The 16,794-nt window shown below is 41.6% G+C and overlaps 1 long non-coding RNA gene across 1 annotated transcript; it reads left to right on the top strand.

Annotated features, from left to right (window-relative positions):
* The first annotated feature begins 201 nt into the window (after positions 1 to 201).
* On the top strand, positions 202 to 15,827 carry LOC133279862 (uncharacterized). Its single transcript, XR_009746996.1, has 3 exons — positions 202 to 629; positions 1,784 to 2,200; positions 15,687 to 15,827. It is a non-coding gene; the product is annotated as an uncharacterized LOC133279862 (long non-coding RNA).
* Positions 15,828 to 16,794: the final 967 nt, after the last annotated feature.

Raw genomic sequence — 16,794 nt, 5'->3', positions numbered from 1 at the left:
GTTTTCTGTGGGTTTTTTTTCATGTTTTTTTCATGTTTTTTTTCATGTGTGTTTCAGTTTTGGGTTTTGTTTGCTTTGTTATTCTCTCATAAAGCACCTTTAGGTGAGCAGTGTGGATGACAAACCATGGCCATCAGTGCCAATAGAATGCAGCAGAGGAGGAAATGGGAGGTGGGAAAAGAATTTGTGGAGGTGGCAGCTGGAGGTCTGGTGGGAACCTGATTATGGTTTGAACTGACTCAGGGATGTAGGAATGGTCTGAAGGAGCCCAGAGAAGAGTAAGGCCACTGAGCAGCGGGTAGGGATTAGCAGAAATGGAATGGCAAAGAACAATTTGTATGCAATTCTTGTCTCTTTGTGGCCAAAATGATTCTCCAGAGGCACCCCAGTGTGAACACAGGGGTAAACTTGAGGATAAGCTGAAAAAGGTGAACAAAAGAGGGTGGGTGGACTCTGTGACAACAGGAGTGTCCTCAGTGTGTGAAGTGTGTGGTCAGCCTGAAGCCTGGCAGGAGAAGCTAGGCATGGAGAGGCAGAGGTAAACAGAGCATTGAAGGTGTTGAAAAGAGGTACCTGTGCATGAGGACCTTGTGGGATGAAGAGGAAGAGTGATGCGGATGAATCAACAGGTGACTGCCAATGGAGCCAAACTGAGATATTACTAAGATGTTTTTCTCTGCATTGGACATACCTAACCTATTTTCTTCATGTTCTGTGGTTCCTCAGCAAGAAAGTGTGTTTCTGTGCATGTCCTCTCTTTTGCCATGCTTTGTATTATCATTGCTGAAATACTCCTTGCTCTTGTTTAGCTGATCCTATATTGTCAGTACGTTTGTGTGATCTCCACAGCTGGGAATACTCAGCATAAATCACTGCTATGTAAGTGCTATTTTTTGTGTGTGACACTTCTGGCAGCTGAACAGCGCTCAGTTCTGCACAGGGCGAGAGGGCTGTGGTGTGGATGGAGCAGAAATGCAGAAAGGGAGAAAGAGTGTGAAGGTTCACAGCCTGACCTGCCTTCGTCGGTACTGTGCTGAGCTCTCCTGTAGTCTTTAATGTATCCCCATGCCTGGTGCCAGCTTGCAGCCAAATTACCCATCTTGAGAGTTAGCATCTGACACAGAATTTACGTTTTCTCAGCATCTGGAAAGCATGTTCTATAAGGAAAAATGCAATTTCACTATAAACATGGCCCAGACATCATTTTGAATGGGAATAGAGCACCTTCAAAATGAATTGCATTATGCTGCTCCATTGAAGTGTTAAACTGTTTGATGAGCATTTCAAAGCTGAAGCCCTGACACTGATTGCTAACAGCACACCATACATCATGCACCCTAGCCTGTCAGCATTGCTGGAGGGCTGCAGGGAGTGCCTGCTGCTCTCTCCTGGAGTAGCTCTTCCACCTGAAATGTCTGGATTTAGTGCTTATTGCCTATAGTGCTTAGACTTCAGAATAACTCTGCATTGGAGTGCTCAGTTTTTAATGGCCTCTGACATTCAGACACACATCCTAATGTATTTCTCCCCAAAGTATGAGTTCTCACATCTTTCTGAGAATGGAGCTGGTATTCCCAGGTATTTCCCACACCTGGGAATGTCCAAATTTCCATTTTACTTTGGAAAATACTGGCTCTCAGCCATTAGTCATGCTAAAATGATTAATTAGTATTCCTTTCATCCTAAAACTTTGTGAGAAGATACAGCTAGTTTAGGAGCACCATGACTCTGCTACCTGGTATGAGGGAAGGATTGCTTTCTGCTTGTGTTTTGTCAAAACCAGAATAGCCTACAAGAGCTGACAGGTTTGGGCAGGAGAAGAGCTCAGTGATAAGAAGGAACAACGACAGCCAACCACCTCTTGGCAATCAAGCAAAGAAGCAGTGACATCCATTCTCCTTTCCTGGGGGAGAAGTAAGACTGAATGTCAGCAACTACTTGTATGAACGCAGTGCTTTGTGAGAAAGAAGCAGGACTTCAAAGTGGTGAGACACCAAAGGTGGCTGCTGCTGTGACAGGGAAGCCAGTGCTTGAAAATCCTGCTGCCGCAGGAGAGAAAAATCCTGTTTGCTTCAGAATTGCTCCGCTGCACTGGTCTAGCTCTTCTCCCTTGGAAGCATTTTGATTTTATTGACAGCACAGTGGGACCTAGTGTTAGAATCACTCAGTCTACCTCCACAGCCAGCATTTTTGTAATAGTGTAAGTAACCATTTGTGTAACCACCAAAATCTGTCTGTAAGAATCAGGGCCTCATCTGAGATTATTTCATTTTACTAAGCATAAGCTGTGCCTTTCTAGACAGCAGTACTAATTCCTGCAGAAATCCTGTCCCTCGAAGATGTATTGCCTATGCTCAGACTGTGGGCTGCTTTTTACAGCTGGGTTTGCTCTAAGCATTTATTTTCTCTCATTGCTCAGGTCCTGGCCTGAAGGCTGTCTTTGTCATCCATGCTGTCATTTGGCATGAAGACTTTTTCATCTCAATTCCCTAGTCAGATATTTACCACTATAACTCTGGCCACAGGAAGGCAGAACTAATGTTCCTGCTCGATGTTGCATCAGGGTATCACATAGAAAGCTGGGAGTGAAAGGCTGAAGAGAGGCTCCAGAGACTTTCTAGCTCAAGGCACTGCTCCAAGGAAGGATCAAGTCAGCCCATGCAGCTCCCAAGACATACCACAGTTTAACTGTTCTCAGCAACTGCAATGAAGGGTTTTCTGCACACCCAAAGGCAGCATATCTTGATCCTTTACTACCTTAAGAAAATCTTTTTCCTTAGTATCCAGAAAGGATCTTTGCTGCTAATAAAGCATTTTCCCTGCTCCTCCCCCTTATCCTCATTCCCACTTCCTCAACCACTAGGGTGGAGAATAACCTGGAACTCATCATCCTTTAGAATAACATTTAACATACAGACAGAGTATCAACCTACCCCACTGGCTTTTTGTTTGGTAGATGAACAAAGTGAAGCCATTCAGTGCTCATTTTTCCAGAACTTTTCTCATTTTGAGCTTTCCCCAAAAGTTCAAACTTCAGAGAAGCCTCAAAAGATGAATGAAACATCACTTTTCCTGGTTACTGGGCCCCACCTATTTAAGACTTCTTTTTTTCTTTTCATTTTAGTATTGTTGGAACTAAAAATATAAAAGGGGAAGTCTGGAAATGTGAAACTCTTGCAAATCAAAGTCTGTCTGAATTCATGTGTATTGTTTGACAGGTGAGATTCGAGCAGCTCATCAATCCATGCTCCAGCTCTGTTTCAGACACTGCAAGGAAGTTACTTAAAGCAAGAGGTTTTTTTCTCAACTTGCTTCTTTCTTGCAGCCTCCATCTGCAGGCAATACCATCTGCAGGAGCAATGTCTTCTTCAGGCTTGCTGCTCATTCTCAACTCTCTCCTACGCATTAATTACTAAAGAAAATTTTTTGTTCTTTTCACATGAATACATCCTCATTATGGTATGAAAATTTAAAAGCAAAGAAACACATCCTAGATCTAGTAAAGGCATTATTTTAACTTGTTGGATACCATATTTTCTATTCTATGAGATGGTATTTCTTGAACATCCTCATCTCTAATGTAATCCTAAAAGATTTGCCAGTGTGCTGCACTTTCTGCTCACTGAGTGCACTCTGGGAGCTCCATCCCTTCTCACTGATAGCAATAGATTGTCTTATCAGTACTTTTCCCACTACATCTGCTGACTGGCTGGGTGCACCACAGAGTACTTAGAAAATTCTTTGCTGTAGAGAGAAACAATTATAAAGCATTTTTAGAACAGTGCACTGAATGTTTTTCACAGCTGGCAGTTCTGATTTATGACAAGTAATAATTGCCTTGGCTAAAAAAAAAAAAAAAAAAAAGGAAAAAAAAGGTTATTTTTAAAGGGAATTTGGTACCCTTGGATTTGAAAGTTGGATCCAAGCAACTGAACAGTGAGGGTGCTGAGAGGAATAGACTGGGTCTACAACAAGGCATTGCTCCTAGCTGGTGGTGCCAAACCTGTAAGAGGTATAGCTATACACTGACCCGGTGAAGACTGAAATAAGTGGCGTTTTGGTTTTTGTCTGTGTGTCTTGGTTTGTTTGTTTATGAGCTTTTTGGGGTGTTTGCGGAAGCTGTGTCTATCCTGTGGGACTGCAAAGCTCCTCTAAGCTCTCTGGCCTCAGTGTTGTCCTGGATGTACTTAGAAAGCATGCAAGGGTGAAACCTGACCTCTGGCCAGATTCCTGATTGCCCCAAACCTTGCTGTAGGAGGTCTGTATTCCTGTGTAGGAGAATGCTACTTCTGAAGCCTCCTCAGCTGGTAAAGGCAGTGTAAGTGGGACAGAGACGTGAAGTGCCCTGTGCCTTGCCAGAATGGGATTCCTCTTACGCAGCCATTGTGCAAGAAAGTTATAGGGCTGTACCCTGAAGACCAGCTCACATCTGGTGGGAAGAACTGCAGTAGAAACTGTGAGCAGAGCTGTCACCTGCTCTAGGACTGCAAATTATGTACAATGGCATTCACTCCTCACAAGTGATGATGCAGCATACACCCAATTAGTAAGCAACTTGGGCCATCTATCTAGAACATTTCTGTCTAGAACGTTATCTAGAGCATGTGCTATACAGTAGTGTATAGATCCCCAGGCTAGAAAGGGTATAGTTATAGAAACTCTTTCTGAAATTGGAAGAACTGGGCAGTGACATGATGCATTACCTTCCAAGTATGTGTTTTCTGAGCCACTCCGCAAATACATGTTGGAATTCAAAAGGCTTGAGCTCCTATGGCTTCATACATATTATTCCTCAGTGCCACTTGTTTCACTTAAAATTTTCCTTAAGAAATTCTAAGACAAAATATTATGGCTTTTGAATTTGAACTCCTCAGAGCAACTGTTTCTCAGTTGGATAGGTTCTGTGAGTACTGTTCAAAATCTAACACATTTTTAGTGTCCTGGCAAATACTTTTATTGAAATATTTCCCAATGAATCACCTAACAAAGCTTACAGCCAGCAACAAGCAAAAAGGGAGATTGCTTTGCAGGATGCAGATAAACTCTCTCCATTTTTTTTCCTGAGCTCACATCACTTTTCCTGTTTTAGTGGGAAGACAAAATTTATCAAGACATGTTGTAAATAGCATTTCCATAACTAGTAAAGGTCTTTTATTGATGCTTGAGACTATTTATTTTCATGCAGAGAATGTTATATAGCCCATTTAAAATGGACAATACACTTTTTATGTTTCTTTGCTGTATGGCAAGCCCAGGTTCCACATAACCTTGGCTGGGAAGAAAGATCTTCCAACTCCTTATAAAGGAAGACAGAAAAGAACTGCCAGGACAGTCCTGCAAATGTAGGATTGCTCAGGGAGTGCCCCTGCTTTGTGGCTGGAAAGCCTGTGTATCTAGGCGTCACCAGTCTGACTTTCTTTCCAGTCTCCACTGTGTCTCTTTCAGAGCATGGGCTTTAACTCAAATCAGCAGGAGGGGACGAAGAAAAGGAAAAGATCAGTGTTTACTGTGACTTGGCTATGGCATCTAGGTTGATAGCGTCTAAGAAGTGGCTGGCATGATGTGAGCACCCAGCGAGGCTTTTGGCTGGTCTTTTCATTTAGACTGTGAATTATTATCTGCACAGATCCTGCATTCTATCATGTTGTATGACATTCTGGGCAGTATTTCAAGGCAAATAAATAAATAGCAAGACTAATAATTCTCTTGCACTTTTCTCTGAGCTGCAGGATTTTGGGAACCCTTAGTTCACATTTCTTCTAGGTCTTCATTTTTGAATATGCCTATAATGAGGAGAATTAAAACAAGCAGTTGGCTCTAGAAAAGAAGGACAGTTAAAGCTTTCCGTTAGGTCTTGCACAGGCAAAGCCCAAAGCACCCTGATCTCTCATCAGTATTAGCAAACCCATAATAGCAAATAGTTTCCTGGAATTTAAGACGATTTGGGCTCTTCAGAAAGAAGTCAGCAGGAGTTTCCACATGCTGTAACTGACATGTTTTATGTGCTTTCTTGGGCTTAGGACTTTCGTCATTGTTTTCTGATGGTACCTTGGAGATTTTCTGCATCTCTGTGTACAATTAACGGCTTCTGAAAAAGCTATTTTATGGATAGTCTATAGGGGCTATTCTTGGAAAAGAAATGAGTAGCATATTTGAGGAAAATGTATTGTTTATCCTTCTCCCTACATGACTATGTGGGGTCACACAGGGACACCTGACTTTGGGTTCCAGTGCTATCAAGACAAGTTTTCATCAGACATCTTGTGCTTAAGTGAAAGCAGAGCTGTGCCTGCTCATACCAACTGAGGATTCAGCCTTTTTAGTGAGCATAAGGATTGACTTCAAATCCCATGCTGCCACAGCAGCAGAGCTGGATCAAACATGGTGAGGAATAATGCTCTATTGCTTTTTTTTTGTCTTAGGCTGCACATGTCTGAGCATTGCAGTTTCAAGCAAAATAAAACCCCTCGACTCCCTTCCTAGAGATGGATTTTCAGAGACAAGAGGATCCCAAAGCAAGCAGAACAGTCTGGTGGAGGAAAGGGAAGATAAATGTAAGGGCTCAAAGGGGCTGAAACATGAACATTTCTTTCTCAAGAGGGAAATTTCTGTTAAAAAGAGGGCATATTATAGTGAAAACTCCTCCATTGTACCAGCATGTGATTCATTATGCCCAGGTGTGCATCGAAACTCCCTAAATGTAGCCAGGCAATGGCTTCTACCATTAGGATGCAAAAGCTTGAGCCTTAAAAGAAGAAGGCTGAGACTGATTTTGGAAGAGCTTCTTTAAGCTGGAAAGGAAAAACTAACACTGAAGGGGTTCTGTGTGTACAAGCACTGGGGTCCATGTGTTTTTGCCGAAAAAGTAGATGGGAGGAAACCCACCGTGGGGAGGTGGAGTAGGGAGAGAACTGCCAGGCAGCAGAGAGGCAGCTTATGCCAAAACAGCCGTGGCTTGAATTAGGCTTTACTGCTGACTGAATCCTGACCTGTGAGTACTGTGCTACTGCAAAAGGAAGATAGCAACCAGCTGCCTTAGGAATCACCTTGCCACAGGAGAGACTTTGAAAAGTTTTAGTTATACTTCAGGAACTAGGTATTATGTGCAGATATTATATGATGACTTTATCAACTGCACTGGTGTTTTCCAGTGTTGCTTAACAAATACGTTTTTGCTACACTGGTTGCTATTTGGGAGTGGAGAAAGTGCCTCACTGAGCATTGTAAAGACTTCAACTTCACAGTTTCTGGAAGGAGACCTGAGCCAGTGATTTGCTTGTAACCTTTATAAACACGACCTTTTGGCAGTCAGTCAGGTCTTGGCAGAAGACTTGCAGTTGCTTATCACAAAAGTCTTTCATGTAAGTATGTCGAACTTAACTACACTTTTCTTTTTATTTTGGCCTTGATTTTGAATTCTTTCTAAGTAAAATTTTTTTAGCCTCTGGCTAGCCAAGGCTCTTGGGTAATTAATTACCAGTTACGTATGGTATCTCATGTAGAATATATACAGTTGGTTTATGTCTGATCTGAATAGCTATCATTTTTTTTTTCTTGCTGTTTCCTTGCTAGGGCTTGTTTCTGCCACTATATGCTTTTGTGTACGTTTCAGAGCCAATACTAATAATTCATCAAGAATCACAAAAACATAAGTGTGCAAGTGATGATGCAGGCCAATGCTTGGCTCTTGTTTGGCAAAAAGGAGCATTTCCTTGGAGAAACAGTGCTAAGGTTTAACACCCCTTTTTGCCTCATTGTTTCTCCTGCTGCAAGTGGAAGAATGTGTCCATTTCTATGCTAGATATGGTCCTCATTCAGGGCAGTCATGCCTGGTTTTGGGGGAGAATTTGAAATGAGTGGAGGAAGCTTGTAAGTGTCATCTACCTTGTACCTGTCTGCATAATCCACCTCTAGCTGTTCAAAGGCAGAAAGCAGACTGTTGACAAATGTCACCACTCTTTCAGAATGCATTGTAAGATAAAACCTAAGCCATATTTACTCTTGTGTTCTGCTACCCTGGATATAGCTCAGTGCCTAGAATATGTATCTAGAACAATTCTTCTGTTTACAGTTTAAACATGAGCTATAGAGTGCTTACTCCAAGTGCTGGTTTCCTGGGAAAAAGGTTTGCAGTGACCATCTATTATCTCTTCTGCAAAAAAGTAAACGCTTAACCACATGTGAAATTAAGTGATTCTTTTTTAGCAATTTGAGTTTAGTTTTGGTGATAGTGTTGGGTTGTAATTTAATAGGTCATTATTTACTTTGCTTATAATCACAAAGTAATAAATAACTATTGGCAAGATGGATAATAGCTAGGTCTGAAAGGCATGAAAAAGATAAAGCAACAGGCAAAACCACACACTTTATATTCATAGGAAATGGATTCTAGCCAAGAAGTGTGATGTAAACTGATATGAGAGCAGATTTTTATGAGATGTCTCTGATCTGTCGATGGCTAAACATCTACAAGAGCTAGTTGTCTGTCTAGTTTATAAAACATGTTTTGGACATGTTACATAGAAGTATTCCTTTCTAAAGAGTTAATTCTGTATCTAATGGACCCTGACTCATGATCTCATGGACCTAGACTTCCCTCTGAAAGACCGCACTAGCCTTTTGGGCCCAATTAATCAAGTCATTAGTGCTTCACTGTTCACTTGCTGCCCTATTCAACATCTGCTGCAGCTGCTGCAAGTTGCACTGAATTTTGGGCCACAAGTTCCTCATCTCTTCCTTACTTGTGATATCTTATGCAGTTCCGGTCAAACAAGTAGTGGCCTCTTGCATCCTTTTGTATTTTCTCAGCCATTCTTGTTTCCTTCTGTGCAATGTAATAGTCATTGCAACATACCATATTGCATAATTGCATAATTTCTGCCATAAATTCAACTTGTTGGTTTTGATTATCCCTAGACACAATGTGCAGAGCTCCAGGCTTACTTTGTAGTGTGCAAGAAAGCAGATATGAAATTGAGATCCAAATGTGGCAACAAACTTCCTCAGGGTTGGACAGGGAGGATGGCATGGCTGTGGTGCTCATCACCAGCTCTTGAGCTCAGCATTTATTTCTTCTGTGACTCTATTCTTCATTTGGCTGGGGCCAGAAAAAGAAGATGAAGGCAATGTATAGATGCCTTTGACATGGTCCAGTTTTGAAAATGTGGGAATACAGTTGTGCAGCTCTGAGCCTGACATCAAGGTCATGCAGAGGAAGCCAGTGGCTGCTGTTGAAAGTTTTTTGATTAATGAAGAGGATTGACTTGAAGTATCTGTCCTTTTCCTTCTCAGGAAAGTTCAAAGAGAAAATGTCTTTGCATATTTTTTAGGAGGTGAGGCGATGGGGGGGAGGAGTGAGATGACTGCAAAAGTGCCAATGGATGTTTATTTGCTCCTAAATAGAGAGAAACAAAGAGATCTCTTCCCTATTTCTCACCAGCCTCTCCCATTTCCAATACATGAGCTTTATATCTGATAAATTTAAGAACAAAATGTGCTCAGGGAAAAGAGATAAAAACTGTGAAGCAGTTTCCTTTCCTATCAACAAAACTGACAGAAAAATGACAAAATGCTTGTGGGAACGATTAAAGAGAGTGAGTGTTCTCATTCATGTCATGTTGTATATTGCTAATTTATATGAATTTGCTTTCATACCAATCTGGCAAATTTCAAGAAAGAATCTGCCAGGAATCAATGAGAAAAACAGCCCTGTATAATTTTTTTTAATTAATAATAAGTATTTGATGTGTTTTATTTGGGTTTTAATGACATCTGTAATGAGTGATGGATACCAGCAATGGAAACAACCAGTAAAAAGAGACAGGATGCCTCACAGCAGGACTCTGGGGCCTTGGGACCTCTTGCAGGCTCTGCTGTTGGCCTGTTGGGTGACCTTGGTCAATCAGTGTACCCTCCTCTGTGCCTCCATCTGGGCAGTGGAAATACTGATACTTGCCAGCTTTGCAAGCTAGTTAGACTGTGAGGTAGGATTGGCCAGGAACCAGGAATTCTGCTGTGTAAGGAACAGCAAGGTCCAGTGTTTCATTTTATCTACAGGAAAATGGAGAGGTGAGACCTCTGAAACTCTCCAACAAGGGAGCAAGGTTCTGTGCAGTGCAAGAGTGGGGGTCTGAATCTTTGCCTTCTGCCCCTCATACATGTGCTCTTGATTGTTGGTTTTCTAGGGGTTCATTCTGTCTTTTTCTCTCTTTTCTCTTTCCTTCTTCCTATCTCTAAAGAAATGATAAGCCTCTAATTTCCTGGTTACTCTGTCCTGTGTGATACAGCAGTTAATAAATGCAAAACATAAATTGGGTATAAACATTCTTTCACTTGCTAGGGCAACACTCTCTTTGCTCATCTTTTGGCCACTCCAGTTTTCGATGTGTCGCTAACTGATGCTTTCATTTTCCACTATTACTCTTTCCTCCATTGCCACTGATCTGCAAATATGAGACACTCACCTTTGACTTTTTCCTTTCAGTTTTACCCCATTATTTGGCAGCATTTCTCTAGATCACCCTAAATATCCTCTGATTTCTTCAATTCTGTTGCTTTTCCCATAGCAAGTAGGGAGTTATTTAAAGTTCCATGAACTCTGCTGGTTCCAGTGACGTGATGTTGAAATTAAAAATTCTCCTCAGTAGCCTGGGGAGTGTGTGTGTGCGCGCATGTGTGTGTGAGATTCTGGCTTGTTCACCTGGCTTTGCAGAGGCATTCAGGTGCCCAAATCCTCTTGATTTCCATGTCTCTGGAGAGTTGGCCTTTATTTAATACTTCAATAGCCTGTAGATGTGCTGATTTAATTATCATTCAGCACAGTTATATAGATTTCGTTTTTTCAGTCTTTCCTTGTAAAGTATCACTTAGAGCTCCTTAATCACTCTGTTACTGATTTTATCTCCTTTGCATGCCAACCTGAATTTTTTGGCAAGGTTATTGCTTTCTAGGTTTTTAGCCTGAGTGTCAGGAACATGGCATGGCCAAGAATAGACCAGGAAATATGGTTCTTGCTAATCTGTTTCTACAGAGAGAAAATGAAATTCAATGAGAAGAAACATGTGCTCTCTAGCAGAACTTGGTGTGATGAGAAAAGGAGAAGAAAGTAAAATGTCTGTGAGGGGTAACAATGGGGAAGCTAACAAGAACGTGATATGGGAACTCAAGAGGAACACCACACAGGCGGTATATCATTCCAGCAAATATGCTATTTTCCTGTCTGAATCCATTGATTTGATCTGAGAAATGTGTTGTGTCTAATCTGTGCCATCCTCTTTCTCAGAGAACCTTTGACAATGCACCTCATCTCATGAATCAAATTGCATTTTCATACTCAGAGGCTGGTGCTTCAGGCTGCTGAGGCATTTACAATTTGCAGGAAGGCTAAAGCACTGCATGGTAGAGGACAATTCCTTGCACGATCAATATGTATTTCCAAAGGGAAGATTTGCCTTCATGGCCAGCCAGACTCAGTCTCACAATATAAATGATATGCTGTTGGGGGTCCTTGTTCAGGGGGGCCCACTGACCCATATTTTTCTCTCTTGACACCCATGCATCATCTCTTAGATAACCTAAGAAGGGCTGGCAAGGGCCCAGACAGCCTGGGAGGGCTGTGAGCACTGGCACAGTGAAGCAGGGTGACCACTTTCCTCAACAGAAAGTTTCCCCTTTCCAAGGGACTTAAACCTGAAAGAACTGCTTTGTCAAATGATGGAACTGCTCCATCTCCCTAAACCACTTATGGTGTGAAATTTTATTTATTTCTTTCCATTCTGTGGATTCCTTTTACAGCAGGGTATGTCTGTTATGATTATCTCATACTCTGGTGTTGGAAGGAACGTCAGCTCAGCTTTTTCATTAGAGGCAGAGGAGATATTAACCCACCCTGTGTATGGGAAAGGGGTGGAGAGGTAATCTTGGTCTTGGAGAGCAAATGACTTAATTTACTGGAGCTGCTTTGAAGTCTGTCTGTTTGGGCTGACTCTTCTCTGACTTGGCTTAACACAGGAGTTATCAGCCAGGGGAATTACTGTTTAGTGTAAGGGAAAGGAGATTAAGGGGCAGGGTCTGTGAATTGTACCCATCTGGTTTTGGAAGAAAAGTGATGTAAAGAGAACACAAACAATTGGTGCATATGCTGTGTTTTTTATCTTCAGAAGCCTGTGGTAGGTGTGCCAGTGTGCTGTTGTTCAGCAATTAGCAATAAAGGCAGACAGCAATTAACCACATGTCTTCTGTGACTGGTAATGCAGGTTATTTGTATTTAACCTTCATGATTCATGAACCACTTTCTTTCAAGGAACTAGAGAAAGAGGGAAATCTTATAGCCCAATGTCACCATGTGAAAAGTGGTCAGGTTTTAATTGTCAGTAATGAAAAAAATTATATCTATAAATAAACATAAATGTATAAACTTTTCCCATTGTTAGCAAATGAGATATAATTTCTCATATATTCATGCATGCATACATATCTATGTACATATATGTATTTGTTGAATGACAATAGATTTCTACTTCTGGGAATTTCAGGCTTTGTTTATTTTTAGGATCTCAGATCAGGTATGTACTGAAGCCAGTGGAAGAATTCCCATCACTATCAATGGCTGTTGCATTTGGACTGCTAGTAAAACCACCGCTGTAAGAGCCATAGGCTTTGAAAGTTGTTGTTTTTTTGTCCCATGTGTTTTTTAAGGTATTAGACTTACTTGAGGAAATTAGCCTGTATAGGATTCAGTATTCAAAGGAATGCTATGGGACACCCAGATTGATGCAACTAAGCCTGTTCTGATGCCACATCCTTTTCAAGGATGTTTGAATTGGCAGACAGTCCTCAGGAAGAATTGTCATTGGAATAGGTACAGAGCTCAGTTCTTTTCTGTATTTTATATCTTATATTTTTATTATTTTTTTATTACTATATTTTATTTATTTTGTTTTATTTTATTTTAATTTTATTTTATTTTAACTATCCCAGCTGTGGGTTATTCTCTGTTAAAGAAGAAACAACTACTGCACAAAGTTGACATACACTGTAAGGTAACTTTTTCTTTTCCCCTGAGTTCTCTCACAGAACTTGTTTTTGGCAGAATGAGGTTTAGCAACCAGTTTGTCTCTTTATAGGTAAACAGGTACATTTTGGATAGTTTTGACCATTGCATAAATTTGGGCTTAACTGTAATGAACCTGCTCCAAAATGTGTATGGGAATATTGATTTTTGTGAATTAATAAGATATTGTTTTCAGTTTTTTATGGATTAATACTTAGCTACAAGCTGTTCAGCATTTGGATAGAGAATATCCTAGTAGTAAACTGCAATTTTGTTTTTAAAACAGATGGAGCAATTGGATTGGTGGACAGATTGTTTTAAAGGGTAGCAAGGGATAAGCAGAAAGTGCCTTTATTGGTTTTTCTGTCAATACAAGTCATAAGTATTTCCAGTTAAAATCCAAGGAGAGCGAGTCTTCTTTTTTGAAAATAGAGTTTTGGGGGCTGTTATTTTTGTCTGTGCCTAAAAATGTAGTTTTAGGGAAAACAAAGTAAGTATTTTGGAAGGAAAACAATTAACTTTTAAAATAAAAAGAAGTCATTAAAATTGTGTTCCCATTTATGACAATGTACCACTTGGCTTTGAATCAAAAGCTTATTTAACACTTAAAGCAAACACAAAATCTGCTTTCCTCCTACTATCCTTATTTCCATTGGGAACTCTAAAATTTTCCAATAGGAACTTTTGCAAAGGTGAATTTTCTCAGGAGAATTTTCTTTCAAAATATGTACCTAGTAACCGAGTCATGGAGCATTTCAGATGTTCCACAGTGAGGTGAAAAGAGGTCATGATACTGTAGAAGGAGCTCAAGGACAAGAGAAGTGATTTGTGCTGAAGACTGTCAGACTTGTTGGACCATTTGGACCATTAGCAGTGGGCTAAGCATGTTGCAAAGGTTGACTGGCACAAACAAGAATGCACTCTGCAATTTGTGACCACCCTGGGAAGTTCACTCTGCTGCGTTTGTGTGTGTTACCTTTGAGCTACCACACTCTGGACCAGACAAAGAGCAATGACGTTGGTTGGTGCCTGTGGGAAGAGTATTTCGAGTTGTACTGGTCCAAAAGGGTTTGCACTACAGCATATTGGAGGAAACAGCAAACTCTATGTGTTTTGCCATCCTTTATTTGACTTTAATTATTCAGCTATGCTAATGCCAGTTCTGTTTTCAAATGTAATGCTAGGTAACTGCACTGGTTTCAGAGGAGTTAATCCTTAGTTGTTCAGCAGAGAGCAACATTGAGGCCATAATTTCTGCTACTAAGCAGTCACAAACACAACAGATAAATAACTGTTGGCATAGCTTCAAGAAATGTGTTTGATCAGTTATTGTTCTTGTGCCATGAAAAGACCTGTTACAGAGCATTCCTGTAGGGAACACGTTGCACTTGAAATGTAAATCAAATTCAATATTGTTAGACCTGTTAGTACAGTCTTTGGAGCTGCTTAATAAACAGACAGCACATGGAGCCTTGACGTATTGCTGTTTGGGCATTAATAAAGTACTTGGTCTGCATTTTAACTGGAAGGCAATAGGGAGAGATGTGCAGGAGTGAACTAACACTTGGTCTGTATGTACTTCAGAGAAGATGTGAAAAACTTGAGTGTCCTTCGATTGGAAACAATCGTTGCTGGATCTCAAGAATAAGAGTGTGAAGGTGAATATGTCTCTTCCTGAACCTCAAAACACACTGTGCATCGTTATCAAAGCATATTGTTTTGCAGGTCTGGAGGAAGCATAGCTAAGCACAGCTCATCAGACAGAGCGTGCAGCTGAGCTCTGAGGAGGGATTTGCTTTACAGTCACAGGATTGCCTGTGAGAAGCTTCTTGATCAGAACAGAAATATCTAATCAGGTCTGTCTCCTGTAACTGTCATGTAGAGTAAACAAGTCTTCAGACTGGATTTGTGTGATCAATGGGCAGGAAAGACCACTTTGTCCACCTTAGTGAAGCTGACTTACAAAACGAGGGTTTGATGACAGCACGGTGTTCTGGCAGGACCAACTCTTTCCTGTCTGGCAACTTGAGCTGTTCTGGAACCATACACTGATCATTTTTAAATTTTAGCCACAATTTATACTTTCTTGTAAGTCAATAAAAAAACCAGCTGCTGAGTTCAGAAAGAATAAGATTCTTCTTACAGCAAAATCAAAGGAGAAATTTGCACTGATTGTACCCTAGTAGATACACAGAAAAATTTGGGTACCTAAAGGTATGTTTTGGAATTTATTCAAGTGCATCAGCGAATTAGAAACCTCTACATAATTTTTCAAAGGCCAAGGCTGCAGAGGGGAGTGTGGTGCAGGGACATGACCCAAACAGAAATGGATTCAGGGCGTGAGCAAAGCCTCTGCAGCCAGGTCTGGCATCCCGAGGCCACTGTTAAATAGATCATCCAGACCTGACAGTTCATAGTTTCAAGCATTTGCAAAGCATGAGCAACACAGCAGGTCTTGCTGAGTCTAGTGGCACTGTAAATCTAGTAAATAAATAATTGCAGAGAAGATGGGAGCCATATATGAATTTCGTCTTACAGAGTTTTGGCATAGTGACTTGGCAGAGTCTGCTGAAGGATTTGAGTTATCTTGATGGGTAATGAAACTATTTTCTAGTTTTCTCTCTCTGCTTATTAGAACTGGTCTTTTTGTAAAAGAGGGACTGTAGGCAGCTGGCCACAGTCTGGATGTCTCCCCACGAGTCTGCGAGAGAGGATGATGAGATGAAGAGTGCAGCTTTTGAAACCTCCCTGAACATGAAGAGCTGTAGGATCCATTTGGAGATGTCCTGGGTTCAGCAGTAGCAGTCATGTTTTTTTTCCTTTGTGTTAACTGGTGCAGTGCTGTGTTTTGACTTCTAGTTTTGAGAACAGCGTTGGTGAAGCCGATGTTGTCGGTTGTTGCTAAGTGATGTTTACCCTGACCAAGGACTCTGTGAGGCTCATGCTCTGCCAGGGAAGAGGGGAGGCTGTGAGGAAGCAGAGGCGGGGCGCCTGACCCGGGCTAGCCGGGGAGGTATTCCATACCACAGCACGTCATGCCCGGGGTGGGGGGTAACTGGGAGTTACCCGGAAGGACAGGGGCTTCCGGGTGGAACTCGTTTTCTTGGCCGGTGGTATCGTATTCTCTTCCCTTGTTATTTTCCCTTATCATTGTTTTAGCTGATAGTAGCGGTGGTGATTTGTTGCTGGACTGTTCTTGTCTCAACCCGTAGGAGTTGCACTCTCTCGATCCTCCTCCCCGTTCCTCCGGGAGCGGGGAAGGGGAGAGCCCCGGTGCAGGGAGGGGGGGGGAGACGAACACGGACCTTGATTGTTGTCAGCTCGGCACCACTCACTGGGAGTGAGTGAACAAGTTACCTGACTGGGTTTAAACCACGACAGTTCTTTGTAGCATCTGTATGCCGATGAATCTCTTAAGCACAAAATATGGCCTGGTTACTCCGATGCTGGGACAATGGGGCCGATGGTCACGAACTAGAAGGTACAGAAGCCAAGCAGCTGGGATCACTTGCTAGAGAAGGGGGAATTGACAAAGCAATTGCAAGAGAGAAAATGTCCCTCAGCCTTTGGAGGCGGCTCTTGGCAGCTGTGAAAGAAAGGTTTCCGTACAAGGACGATGTTACGAGTCGTTCGGCCAAGTGGACTACTATAGACAAAGGCATCCAGTCTCTGAGGGAATCGGCCATCGTAGAAATGATCTATCACATCAAGCCGAATAACGGGGATACACCTATAGATCCAGA

The sequence above is a fragment of the Pezoporus flaviventris genome, unplaced genomic scaffold (genome assembly GCF_033815535.1).
Source record: "Pezoporus flaviventris isolate CSIRO_AGI_PZ_B2104156 unplaced genomic scaffold, CSIRO_AGI_Pfla_v1 ptg000078l, whole genome shotgun sequence".
NCBI classification, from domain to species: domain Eukaryota; kingdom Metazoa; phylum Chordata; class Aves; order Psittaciformes; family Psittacidae; genus Pezoporus; species Pezoporus flaviventris.
The sequence above is the reverse complement of the archived record's forward strand: the minus strand, read 5'-3'. Positions and strand labels throughout refer to the sequence as shown.